This window comes from Pseudopodoces humilis, chromosome 3 (genome assembly GCF_049639895.1).
Source record: "Pseudopodoces humilis isolate 2021_Gansu_Grassland_sample_001 chromosome 3, ASM4963989v1, whole genome shotgun sequence".
In the NCBI taxonomy this organism is placed as follows: Eukaryota; Metazoa; Chordata; class Aves; order Passeriformes; family Paridae; genus Pseudopodoces; species Pseudopodoces humilis.
Genome location: NC_142202.1, coordinates 2,457,529 through 2,471,038, shown reverse-complemented (window position 1 = coordinate 2,471,038; position 13,510 = coordinate 2,457,529). Strand labels below are relative to the sequence as shown.

The 13,510-nt window shown below is 40.2% G+C and overlaps 1 long non-coding RNA gene across 2 annotated transcripts in view; it reads right to left on the bottom strand.

Moving 5' to 3' along the window:
• The window catches only part of LOC148184551 (uncharacterized), a 194,531-nt gene extending 181,720 nt beyond the window's left edge, over nucleotides 1-12,811 (bottom strand). For both annotated transcript variants that reach the window (XR_015772220.1, XR_015772221.1), the window contains exon 1: nucleotides 12,573-12,811. This is a non-coding gene — a long non-coding RNA (uncharacterized LOC148184551). The remainder of the gene's footprint in view (nucleotides 1-12,572) is intronic.
• Nucleotides 12,812-13,510: the final 699 nt, after the last annotated feature.

Below are 13,510 nucleotides of genomic sequence, written 5' to 3'. Positions count from 1 at the left end.
CAAAACTTCAAAGCAATAAACATAAGCAATGCAGCTCATCTGCAGCTTTTGAATGTTTGGAAGCACTGCTGCGCTTTCACAGGGAGTGTTGTTGGCCCTACACTCCCCAAAATTCAGTTTAAATTCTAACTGAGATGACACAGATATCAGTGATTTATGAGGTGATGGTTATTACTGTGTTTTCTTTTACTTTTTACTGATTTGGTCCCATTTTGAAATGACTGAAGAAATTCAGGAGCTGGACAGATCTGATTCAGTTTTGTGTTTGAGACTGTGTACAAAGCAATGATTAATATGGTGTGAAATAGTGGCTGTCTCACCTTTAATACAGATTAACATTTGATTGGCTTCTCAGGAATTCTTATTGCTGTGAATCCTTGAGCTTAATCTCCAGAATTCCGTTTAATACAAGAGCAGAATGCAACTGATTTTATTTAAATTGTAAATGCAGGGTCTGTGCAAGTCACAAGTCCAACTCCTGCAGAAATCCATGGGATATTTCCCTGTATGAGGCAGCAGATGCACCTTTCCTCGAGCTGTCCCAGGATTCTGTTCCCTGAACAAGAAGTGTCACCCACACCCAACTGTGTCACAGCCATAAAACAGGGACTGACCCCGGCACTAGGATGAGATCAAATCCCTTTTTACCTGCACTGGGAGTTATAACCTACATTTCTGGAAACAAAAGGGTGACACACTAAAATCAATGGACCACTTCATTCCCTGGTTTTGTGATCCTGCTCATTATTGGCATTTTTCACCTCTCTCTCACATTTTATTTTTCACTGGGTATTAATCACTGCTAACTGTATTTTCCCCTACCAATTCTTCACCTCATCAGAAAACAGCACCTGCACTCAGAGCACAAAATTAAGAGATTCATAAAAATCAGGGAATGAAATGGCACATTGGTTTAGTGTGTCAGAGTTTCACCTCCAGGAACAGAGGACTCTGAAAGGGAAAGGGGATAAAAAATCCAAGAAGCAAAAACTTAAATAAAAAGAATATCAGGAACACAGACAGGAAAATGGGCAAAGAGGATGAAGATGGGAGCATACAAATGAAAAGGCAAAATTTGGTTGGATCAAAGATTAAGAACTACACGACACTATTTTCTTCATACACCTGCACACATTTCCATGTGCCACAGCACACACTAAAATGTGGAGAAAAGCAAAGACAAAGCACTGAAATTGTTCACTTTTTTCCTATAGCCCCACTAAAAGAAGAGGAAATTGAATGCCATAAATATCTTCAAACAATAAAGTTTTGATTTACAGAGAGAAAAGCAAATAAATTGTGAGTAATGATTTGAGGTTGTAGAGGTCTCCAAGCACTACATGATTTCTATTTGTCATGTGTGTTTCAGTATTTAGATTCACTCAAGTACATTCAGAACACACATTCTGCTGAGTTTTCTGAAGGCATTTGGCTTGCACTGAGCTTTTTCCTCTCTCCTTAATCAAATACCAACATGGACTGCACAGGCACCTTTGTAATTGCAAGACAATATGGGTTTGTTGCAATTATTGACTTCACACACACACACGAGTGCCTCTTCTTCACAGCTTTTTGAATTTAATCATGTTTACTGATGATCCTTTGGCTACTCATAAAAACAGAGACAAATATCTCCACAACTGCCTTCACTGTGAGCAGCATTCACATAGAGCTTTAATCCATTGCCTTGTCCCTAAAATTGTTTCAAATAGCCAGGAAGCTGCCTACAGTTCTGAGTTTCCTCTTCTGTCTTTGCACAAGCAAAGAGAATGGATGGAAAATTAAAAAGTATGGAATTCAAAGATAATTAATTTGCTATGTATTTTCAAGGTACCAAACTTGAAAACACCTGTAACTGCTTTTTTCAGCTTTCAATCAAAGTAGCTGCCAATACCCACAGCACAAAAAATGAAGGGACATTTGCACAGAATCTGGGAAAGCCAGAGAGACTTTGAAAGCAGTGTCAGTTTGGCTCCACTGATCTGATCCATGACATCTTTAATGCAGATGGGGCAATGTCCTGGAAAGGTGATTGGGGATTGATCATGGAATGGTTTCATTTGGGAGAGACCTTAAAACTCATCCAGTTCCAGCCCTCTGCCGCAGGCAGGGACACCTCCCACCTGTAGGTGGACATTCAAGCTCTGGATTTCAGACATGCAAAATACCCTGCTCAGAAATGTATTTTCCAGCAGAAAATGCAGAACTTGAGCTGTTAATATCTGATCTACAGGGTCACCAAAAGACAGAAGGGACATTTACTACACCCTAGAACATTGAGAGACGCTGCATCTGCTGATCAATAAAAACTATTTTAAGATACAACAGTGGTGAAAGACAGAAATGCTTTATTAAACATGATTTTATTACAGACTGCAAAATTTCCATGATGGGGATCTCATTATATAAATGGACCCAGAGCCTACCAAACCCTGGAACCCTGGCTCTGTCTGGCTATTACCAGGATACAGGGATGGCTGGCACAGGGACACAGATCACCATCACTGCCCTGCTGCAGTAACTTCCTTGGAAAAAAATTACTGGTGACTTCTGAGAGAAGCTTAAAAGCCAGGAATTTGGGAAGAGGAGGGACTTGTGAATGTAATTCACTCGATGCAATCAAGGCACATAGTGATCAAAACAGCTATAGAAGTGTCTCCATGACAATCTAGGACAGATCTAGGGAAGATCCCTGCATTTTGTTCAGCCTGGAAAAGTGAGAGCTTAGGGGGGACCTAATTGTGGCCTTCCAGTACCTGAAGGGAGTCTACAAGAAAGAGGGAGAGGGGCTGTTTACAAGGGATTGAGTGATAGGACAAGGAGAATGGATTCAGACTGACAGACAGGTTTAGATTGGATATTAAGAACAAAATCTTCCCTGTGGGGTTGGCGAGTCCCTGGCACAGGCTGCTCAGAGAGGCTGTGGCTGCCCCATCCCTGCAAGTGCCCAAGGCCAGGGATAGTGGAAGGTGTCTCTGCCCACACCAGAGGGGCTGGAATGAGATGGGTTTTAAAATCTTTTCCAATCCAAACCATTCTGCTATGGTTTTGATTTTATGATTTTGACTTACAATCTTGCTCTTCCCAGCACTATCACCAGACATTGCTGGTACATCACTCTGAACTTCAGATATAGCATCTCTGCATTAAAAAAAAGTCCATTTTGACCTGTGTGCGGATAATTTCATCACACTGACACCTCAACTTGCTCTCTGAATTCTTCTGCCCACCACACCTCTGGGCATGCCCAAAGAAGAGTGTTAAAGGATAGCATAACAGCAAAATTTGGGTTTGAGACCAGGGCACAGGAGCAGTCTCCCTGTGAATCTCTGCCACAGCCATATAAGCTCCTCATGAAGGTGCAAGAACCGCAGAACCTATGTGCCAGGTTATTTTCTGTGAATTCAGAAGCACATTTTAAAACTGTGATGCAGGCAGCGCATACTCTGACACAAACTGGGAAGCAGAAAGTCACCAGCCTCAGTTCCTGCCGAGTGCTAGTGTCTCCCTGAAGGATTTACCTCTCTGCTTTTGATTCCTTGTGTGCCACTGGGGAATAGCAGCACTTACCTACTTCACAGCCAGGCTCTTGTGAGAGCTAATTAATGTTTGTTGCCCAACACTTGGAATTTGTAAAATGTCATTTAAGTGATAAGTATTATTGCCATTATCATCAGTGCTGTCCTGGGGACCACAGACACATGAAGGCGGTTACTCCAAGAGCTACTTAATACATTAAGAACAACAACCAAAACAGTAGCAAAAGCATCAAATCCCTGATTTTCTTAGGAAAAACAAGTGCTTAAAAAAATATAGAGTGGCTGACATCATCTGCGTGCCTGAAAGATTTGTTTGTCATGGTCTCTCTCTCTGCCTTGTCCCCCAAGAAGCTGCTCCACCTGGTTATCAATGGGACCATTCTGGAATGGCAGTGGAACCCACCTCTGCAGAACCTGCCTGAAACTGAGATGCTGCCCATTTGCAGTTGAAGTCTGTTTTTCCCCGGCTTTGCTTCCTGTGGAAGCTCATTTCCCTTTCTAATTTCATTTTCTCTTTCTAGACAGCAGAGTTAAGGTCATCAGCCCATGATGTAATAAGCCGGTTAGGAAGGTGCTGAAAACACATAAGATAATAACTATATTTAGTTAGAAAATTTCAACATAAATTGCAAAAGTCTATTTATGCAATTCCTTCTGTGGATATATTAAAAGCTATTTTAAGTATTCATATTCATTGGGAGGAAAAAAAACCTAAATTACATGCAAAATGTAAGGACAACATTCAGCACGTGCAGAGAAAGACACCAAAGGTTTATCTCCTTCCAAAAGGCAGAGATTCCTAGAAAAATCCTTTAGTTTTATCCCTGGGACAGACATATCCAGCTGGGATCTTGTACCCTACCAACTCAGCACACTCTGAAAAACCTCAAATGACAGCACCAAGGACTGTGGCTCTCCAGAAACTTTCCTCATTAACCTGAGGTTCCAGGGAATCAACTCCAATCAGGAAGATATTTACATCCAGATCAATGGGAAATGAGACTTCCCAACACAGATTGTGTCCCGCACAATATTTTAGTGCCCCAAACCTATTAAGTGCTATGAGATTTATACCATCAAGTTCATGTACCATGCTATAATTTACACTTAAAAGTTGCCTTGCAGCTGCTTCCCCTTGGCCTGTTCTTCCATTATATCCAAATTAATAAAGTCTATAACCTGTGCTAAGGCAAATGAAGGAATAGGGGGTAGGTTGGAAGGAAAGAAGGAAAACAACCAAACCAACAACACTAAATGACAATACTTCTGAACTGTTGTAATGTGTCTGAAAAAAATAATTTAATCCATCTATGATATTGTGTATTTAAAACAACATACTTTTTCATATTTTTGACTCCTCAAATGAGTGCCTCAGCAAGGGATCACTGTGGCAGCCACAGTACGCAAATACAGAGGGCTCCAGCTGGGATCACCTCTGTTAAACCCTCAGTGATGCCAAGCACAGACAGAAGTGCAAATAAATAAATAAGTACCAGGATACAAATCACAGCTTGTGAAAATAAATATAAAGTCACCTTGAACCACACAGGTGGGGACAGGTCATTCAATACCCAGCACGGAGGGTGATGTCAGCAGGACACACAGAAACCAGGCTGGACTCTACCCCACGAGCTGAATTCAAATCCTCTGCCCACACACAGAATTTTCTTTCCAAGTAACCAACTACTCAATGAGAATGAAGAATCCAGGAAGACAAAGCACATCACGGAATGCTAATTACTGAGGGAAACTACCTGAGATGAGTGCAAAGTGTGTTTGTACTGCACGTTCTCTGTGCCCCTCAGAAGGGGATCACAAGAAGCTGGAGAGAGAGTGGCTGGTGTGGTATGAGCCAACAGACCAAAGAACGAGCAGGAATAGGAATGGTAGGAAGGGATGAGGTTGTGTTAAACACTCTGTGCCTCCAGACAAAGTGCCTCATACCCTCCAGTAACAGCTGCACCAGCCCCAGCCTTTATTTACTACATATCCACATATCTTTGACCTATATTTTGAGAGCCATTAACAATCCAGAATAAGGACAAACAAAAACAAGAAGAGGGGTTTTTTTCCGTTGTTGTTTTTTTCATTGGGTTTTTCCTCTTTTGTGTTAAATAGCACAGCCTCAAGCCATTCCTTACAGTTGCAAAGATGTTCAAATGAGGCCTTCAAAGGCTGGAGGCTGAACTCTCCCGGGTGGACTCTGCTGTAATCATTAGTCTAAGCAGAAATACTAAATTGCTGTAAACAACAAACTTATAAAAGAGAATGTTAAATATCATGCCACCAAGTCAACAGGAAACTGAAGCTCTCTGATACACAAGTCATGGTCATGATGCACACTGTGCTCACATCAAAATATAACCGGCTTTTCTTCTGTTTATTCTTCTCTTGCTCTGTGATGAATGAAAGGCAGCAGAAGAGAAGCAAGACAGACAGTTGTGGTAACAGCAGCACTTTCAGCTGCCTTTTGCCCCCATAGCATCACCATGAAGACAACAAAAATTACCATAACCTGCAAGTTTATTAAGGAGAAAAGGAGGTGAGAACTCCCAAAGAACACAATCCAGAAACAGCAGATTCTGTACTGAACAGTAACCAATTCATCTTTAAAGCTGGAGCTTTCTCACATGCCAGAGAATCTGGAGAGCACAGCCCTGTAGCAGGCAGTAATTAGGGATGGCACCCCTGCCTGCACATCCTCTCTGCTCAGCAAAGCCTCTCCTGCTCCAGGACTTGGAGCAGCTCATCACTATTGCCCCCAAAAAGGTGAAACTTGCTGCAGATGCAGCTCTGCTGCTGACTAAAGAAACCAACAGGGCTTTCCTCAACTAAAGGAACAACTTCATTTTTGTGATTCCAAACTAATGTGTTTGTCATCAAAACAGGTGAAAGGCAAAAAAATCTGTGCACTACCACTGGGTTCAGACCAGCACTATGAAAATCCAGAGACGTACATCAAAGAATTATTTTCCAGTGACATAAAAGAAATCACATTCAATGATAAATTTTTCAGAAGAATGCACACAACAATTAATGGAACATGCTGCATTTTCACTAATGCCTCCAGCTTAACTTCTGAAATCACCAAAAACATATGCATTCAAAACCAAAGAGATTAAATTAGAATTAATAATAAACTTGCTACTTGCAAAAAAGCTGCGTTATAAACAGCATATTTACTGAAAGCAAACTCCTAAGAGCACTGTGTTAAACTATAACACTTTCCTTTACAATTGTGCACTCTGAATAAGTAGTTTGGGGATAAAGAGCTTGCATATTTCATTGCAGCCACAGCACGTGAAGCTGCTCTAATCCCAGGCTGCCTTCACACTGGCATCTCTTCCGAGGTACTGGGACAGCAGAGGGAACCATGTCCAGTCAAACAGGCTTTGGTTTTGCCTGATTGGGAAAGACAAAATCTGCCTCTGAAAAGTGTGGATGTTATGAATTCTCAGGTAAATCACTCTTAAATTATGAAAAACTAAATAAATTTCAATTCATGGGTTGTCTGGCAGAGAGAGAGAGAAACTCCCAGCTGCAAAGACTTTGATAAATTCAGTTTTCACTACAGGTGTCACTGTCCTGCTTTAATTCCTTGGGTATTCCCTCTCAGCACATTCACTAACATCATTTAATGCTGGTCTAACTCACTTCCCAGAGCACCCACAAGTACCTCTAACATTTACAGACCCCTGCCCCAAGCACAATTCCAAATGGAAGCAGCTCTTTTCCCACCTCAGTGGTGGCAACCGGACCAGAGCTGCAGCAAATCTGTGGAGCTCAAAGATTTTACCATAAAGAAAACACCATAACAGTTCAAACCAATGAGGATCTGAGCTGTACCAGGAGTCCTGTGTTATGTAGGAAGTAACTTCTTTTCAAATTTCACTTAATGCTCTGTTAGTCAATATGGTTTAAAAAGTTAATAACTTGTTGGTAAAAATTACAGCCCAAGAGTTTCCTACTTTATCTTCAAAATGTCTATGATTGTGAAACAGAATTCTTCCTTCCTCCCTTGCCACAAGCATCCCCCTTCAGAAAAGTAAAATTGATAGCTTCCATTCACACAGCTCCATTTGGGAGTGAAGTTCCTGGCATTGATCAGATCCCACAACACCAGCTTTAAACTCCAGGCATAACAGGTGTGCTGAGTTGCCTTTCCATAAGAAAACACCCAGGCCCTGGAATATGGGATTCACTCACAGCCATCCAAACTAAGGGTCCTAGAAGGATAAATGCAGGAATAGACAGCTTGAATCTTTAAGGTGAAATTTTCTCCAGTGTTTATAAATTTTTGACTTTCCTAGAAGTGGGTTTAGGCTAATTTTGAAAGAAAATGTGCCATCACAGATGAACTTCTGTCAGTGGGAACAGGATGCCCCACGGAACCATGTTCATAAAGGAAACAGTTAAAATGAAACCTCTGCTCCAGCATTTCCCTGGATCAATTCCCAATCAAACCCAAATTCCTTTTGTTTTGACAGTTTTCTGATGTAAAATAGAACACACATACAGTAGAAACACAATCAAAATCCTTGCTACTTGAGACTCTGGAAGTCTCTCCTATTTATAAATAGCAAAAACGTATGTTTATGTAAAGGGAAACACTGATTTACTAGAACTGATTGCTTCACAGTCTAATTACTTTTCAACTGGCTGTTCCAAATTAAGATGTCATTGATGGCTTTTTGTGATATATTTCATTTTAAGCAAATTTATTCTATAATAGAGTACATCATAATGGAAAGCAGAGTTTCCACTCTTCCCTCCTCTTTGTAGCCTGATATCTTGACAAGTAAATTAAATTTAGCAGTTAAAATGCTTCCATTAGTAATTTTATTAAGTTAATTAAGGAATCTCTCTTTCTGAATTTTAACTACATTCATTTCAGCACAACCTTGATTTTTTTTAATTCCATATATTTAGTAACCATGATGGTTTCTAGGACAAACAACTACCTACAGATAAGCCGTGAGCCTATGACAAACTTAACTAAGGAAAAAAAACAGATATTTTCAAATAAAAGCTCATTTTTTTCTTTAAATTCTTTTGCTCTACAAATCAAATAGGACTCTCCTACTCAAATCTAGAGAAAATGAACTGCTGTGAGCAATTCCAGGCTCTAGAAACCACAACAGAAATTGCACATCTAGAACATTTCTGCTCTAGAAAACAGGTTAGAATGGGTAAAGCATGTCAATAAAATGAGAATTACTGAACCCTCACCTGTTGCTTAAGCCAAATTCATAACTCCCAGTATATAGGAAGGCTACATTTCATAAACAGTGCTTTCCCTTTTATCTTTTTCATCTTTCAACACAGAAAAAGCATGGATATAACCAAACATTATGAGAGCAATTGTCCTCTTCTATATCCCTCCTCCCTGAAATGTGGGACTATGAGATTTTTCAGTCACCTCCAAAGCAAAGAATTGTGAATAACTTGTATCCAAACTAAAATGATGAATTGTAAACGTGAGCTAGCAGTGCTTTATTTTTTCAGTCACTGCAATATGCAAGAAGCCTCTTGTCACATTTTCTGATAGTAAAAAAAAAAAAATCTAATTTATCTCCTCACCTAAAGGAGGTGGATTTTTCAATAAACAGCAAAACTTTTAAGGTGCCCCAGGAGCAGGGCCAAACAAATGATAACGTCCACTTGGCATTCCATGGTCTGCTGCAAAGCAATGTCTCCAAGAAGTAAAATATGATTATTTAAGCCCAAACACTAAGCACAGGGAAGGCTGACACTGATTGTGGATGACAAGGCCACCCAGGGGCACGGCTCAGCACGGGCAGATTAACATGTACAGATGTAAGAGCGCTCCTATCACAGCCCAACACAGGCAGCAAACAACAACCACAACAGAGAATTGTTTGCTGGATCAAAGATCAGCTGACACAGGTATGGGAACAGATTTGAGAACATGGAAATGGAGAAGGGGGAGATGCTGCAGGGCTCATTGATCCCACCTGACCCCAGCAGGGACCAGGCAACACCTGCAGAGGTGCTGTGGGACAGGGAAAGCTTGGGAAGAGTCAGCTTTGGGAGCATAAGGGAGGAAAAACCCACTTAGATGAAGCAACTGTGTCAGCATCACACATTAAATCCATGTCTGACTGCCAACTCCTTGGATATCTTCTTTTCCTTCCTGACTTTCCTCACCAGAGCTTTCCGGCACACACAGGACAGGCAAGAAAGAAGAATGCTGGGCCAAGGATGAGGTAAAGTTGGGAGTCTAAATTACTGCAGCACAGATCATCCCTAATTATGGCACAGTGGGGCTGCAAATAAAACCAGTGATAAAATGGACTATTAAAAATTATATTCATGTTGTACTGATGGAGAACTGCCTATGGAGATGTTGATCCCGCTTCACAATGCGGTTCCAAAAGCAGTAGGTGCCTTTTGCCAAGAGCTTTGGCTGAAAGATGGAAATGAGGTCAAAATACAGCAGAATTTCTCTACAAACAAGAGCAAACACAGACTGGTTTTTTTCATTAGTAATGGTCAGAGGACTTGGGATGAAACTTTTCCCAGCTTTGTTACAGAATTTGTACCTCACAATTTATTTTTACAGGAACAGAAAAGCCTCAGACAAATTTTCCAATGAGAAAATATAATCAAAGATCATCAGTTTCAATCAAAATGTTTGATTTCATATTTAGAAATTAAATGAGTTGTGGGGTGTTCTCCTCTCCAATAATTAAAAAGGTGACAAACTGCATTTAGAGCAAGATTCCAATAATGGAATAAAAAACTTATAAAGCTGGAAAACACATCAAGTCTTTAAGGCTGTTTTTTTCTATATCAAGCACAATTACTCAGCCACTACTGATATATAATTGGGATAAAAATAAAGTAGTAAAGCAAAAATCTATGTGGTGAATAAGTTCCTTAACCCTCCTTTTCTAATCATAACTATTTCCAATACTTAAGACACATACAAGCTTGCAGAACCAACCTCCTCATGCCCAACATTTAACATTAATTAATTACCTTCTAAATCTTAAAATAGAGTTGATTTACAAATAACAGCAATCAAAATGCAATCCACAACTTATCAATTCATTTGGCCTGAAGCCTGAACTCTTATTTTTACAGGTAGGAAAATAACAAAACGAACCAAGAAGCAGAAATGGTCTCCATAAAGTGATTTTTGAGCCAGACAGGGACACAACTTCAGTGCATTCACCATCCCATTGTTTTAGAAATACTCTGTGCCACTGTTTTAAGAAGTGAGCAAAGCTTCCAGATATGGGCACAAACTCTTTTCAGGAAAAGTAAGCACCTCAAAAAAACCACAAATAAACTGCAACTTACAGCCCTGATTTTCCTCATTTTCAACCATATTTTTGCTTTTTGGTGGCTCAGTAAGGGACAGTATGAGACAAGTCAAAGACAACTTCCCATCAGGCTTCCAAGATCTGTGGGTGGGACATTCAACAGGGAACAGAGGGATCCAGACTTCCATTATGTAAAGAACAGCAAACACTACCTCAAACAGGAGGGAAAAGCAAGGATGTGCAAGCAATTCCTAGGATTACATGCCTCAGAGTCTCCCATTTTTGTTTTCAAGAACTGGGTGCCTGGGATTGTGGGTCTTTGCTTCCACCTGCAGCCACCCACAGGTGTTACCTATTCAATGATTCTGAGAACAGCAGCTTCTCTATCCCTTAATTCAGTCAGCCCAGAAAGTCTGGCAAAGTTTAACCCAAACAAAAGTACCTTCCTTAAAAGTTCTTGCTAGGTTTGCACTTTCTTTCAATAAATCTAGGGATTAAGGACTATGTGAATAAATAAAACAAATGCTGCTGGAAATAGTCACCATTTTAACTTCTTTACCACGAAACTGAAGGCTGTTCCCAAAACCACAAGACCATCAAGTGGAAAGGATCCTGAGAGATTGGAGAGTCCATCCTCAGGCCCTGAATCAGGTTCAGGTGTACCTGCATGATTTTTAAACAGGTGTTTTTCCATCTTGTTATTTAACACCTCTAATTGCAAGGTTATACAATTGCTCTCAGCAGCTCATCCCCATGGTTAGGGAGTTTACATCTGCACTAAAAATAATTACCAAAAAAATTAAAAAATCAACCTTGCTAGTAATTAAGTCAATTATTTCTTGTTCAACACTTGGCAAATATGGAGAAGAATGATTGCCTTGTAACCTTTTATTCTTTAAGACTATTCCAGTGCCTCTCACAAACTAATTCCTTCTAAACTAAACACCCACAATTATTCTGACCAGGAGATTTTCTACTTCCAACACACTCCAGCTAAAAACACACACAAATTTCATCTCAGTCTGTAGAGTCAAAAGAAAGCTTCAATTTTCCCCCAGTTTGCAGCTACAAAACTGGGACCATGTTAGGACTTGGTGGCAGCCTCCCCCTTCTCCCTCTCCACACTCACATTATGGCCATTTTCACTCTCTCCCCTGGATTCCATCAGCCACAACCCTAGAGCAGAAACACCAGGGCTCTGCTCAGCACTACAATGGCTCTATAACACAGGGCACTGCAGCATCTCAAAGCACCAATTTAGCAATAAAAATCAAGAAGCAAGCTCAGGTAAGGAATTGTTTTCCAGAACTTCCCAATCCCAATGCTAAAACACAAACCCATAACTTCTCAAAATGTTGAAAACCAAAATAATATCCTTATTAACTGGCTTTGGAAATAGAAAACTTCCTTTCCCCTCAGCATTAGGTTGTTATCTAGCGTCTTATCAACATGTTTGTTTCCTTCATTAAAAACAGACATATTTAACTCCGTAGCCTTTACTAGTGTGCCATGCAACTTTTAATATGCACATGTTAATGTTTTAAAACATGCATGTGTGCATATTTTAATGTGACTTTTGATGTGCCTTGAAGATTTTAATTTCCAAAGCAAAACCAGATACAAACCCAGCATAAATCTTCCGATAATATGCACCACAGTGTAACCAATGTTACACTAACAATGATACTAACATTAACAATACACAACGTTACTAAAAATACATCCAGAGAAGACACAACCTTACCTTTGGAGACAAGCCTCTCTGTTCTCCATGCATCCACGGGTGGCAGACAAAGGACTTTCAGGTCAAGACCAGCTCACTCTGACTAGAGAAAGCCTAAAAATCAAATCTAGCTTTCCATCATTTCATTTGTAGAAAACTGAGGAGCAAAATTCTAAAGAGCAATTTTTAAATAAAATGTAATTAGCTATAAACTCATCAACTAAGTTTAGCTGTCCAATTAGATAACTAAACCCACTCTGGAAAGGCTGAAAATCAGGATTATACTGACCTAGCCCCGCCCTGCCCAGGGCTTTTCAGGGTTTCCAGAGTTTTTCTCTCTAACAAGGGGCACCTGTTGAAAGCACCTGAATCAAATTACACTCAAATTATAACGGCTGATTTTCAGCTGGGGTGTTAGTTTGTTGGCTTTTTTTTTTCCCCTTCTTGGTCAAATATAACAGTTTTTCACAAGTGTTTCCATGGAACTCTTTCTAGAGTATCAACCTGGAACAAAATCAGTCTTAATGTGAGAGCTGGAGCTAGAAACTGTTCAGTTCAAAACACTGAAAAACACAACTGGAAATAAGTGCTTCTCTCCCAGACTCTCTGGTGGATCCCAACATCCTGTTTAACTCCAGTGCAAACCCACCCTAAATGAAAACACACCACACTTCAGCTAGGGAGTGTTTGTGGAACTTGACAGAACACCAAATTAATTTTGATCTCCTTTACCCTGTGTTAAATAGAAATATTGCATGAGCTGTCAACTTCTTTCTGAAAGATCTTCCTTTCTATGCCCATTTTATCCTGCCAGCAAGTACAAACAGCATATTGATGTTATCTCCAAACATCAAATAAATACACTTTTGGGTCTGAAGGGACCTGATTTGATTCCAGACTGTGCTTTCCCTATCACTGGGGCCAGGATTTCACCCCTGTTTCTCATATGCTTTGCTGGA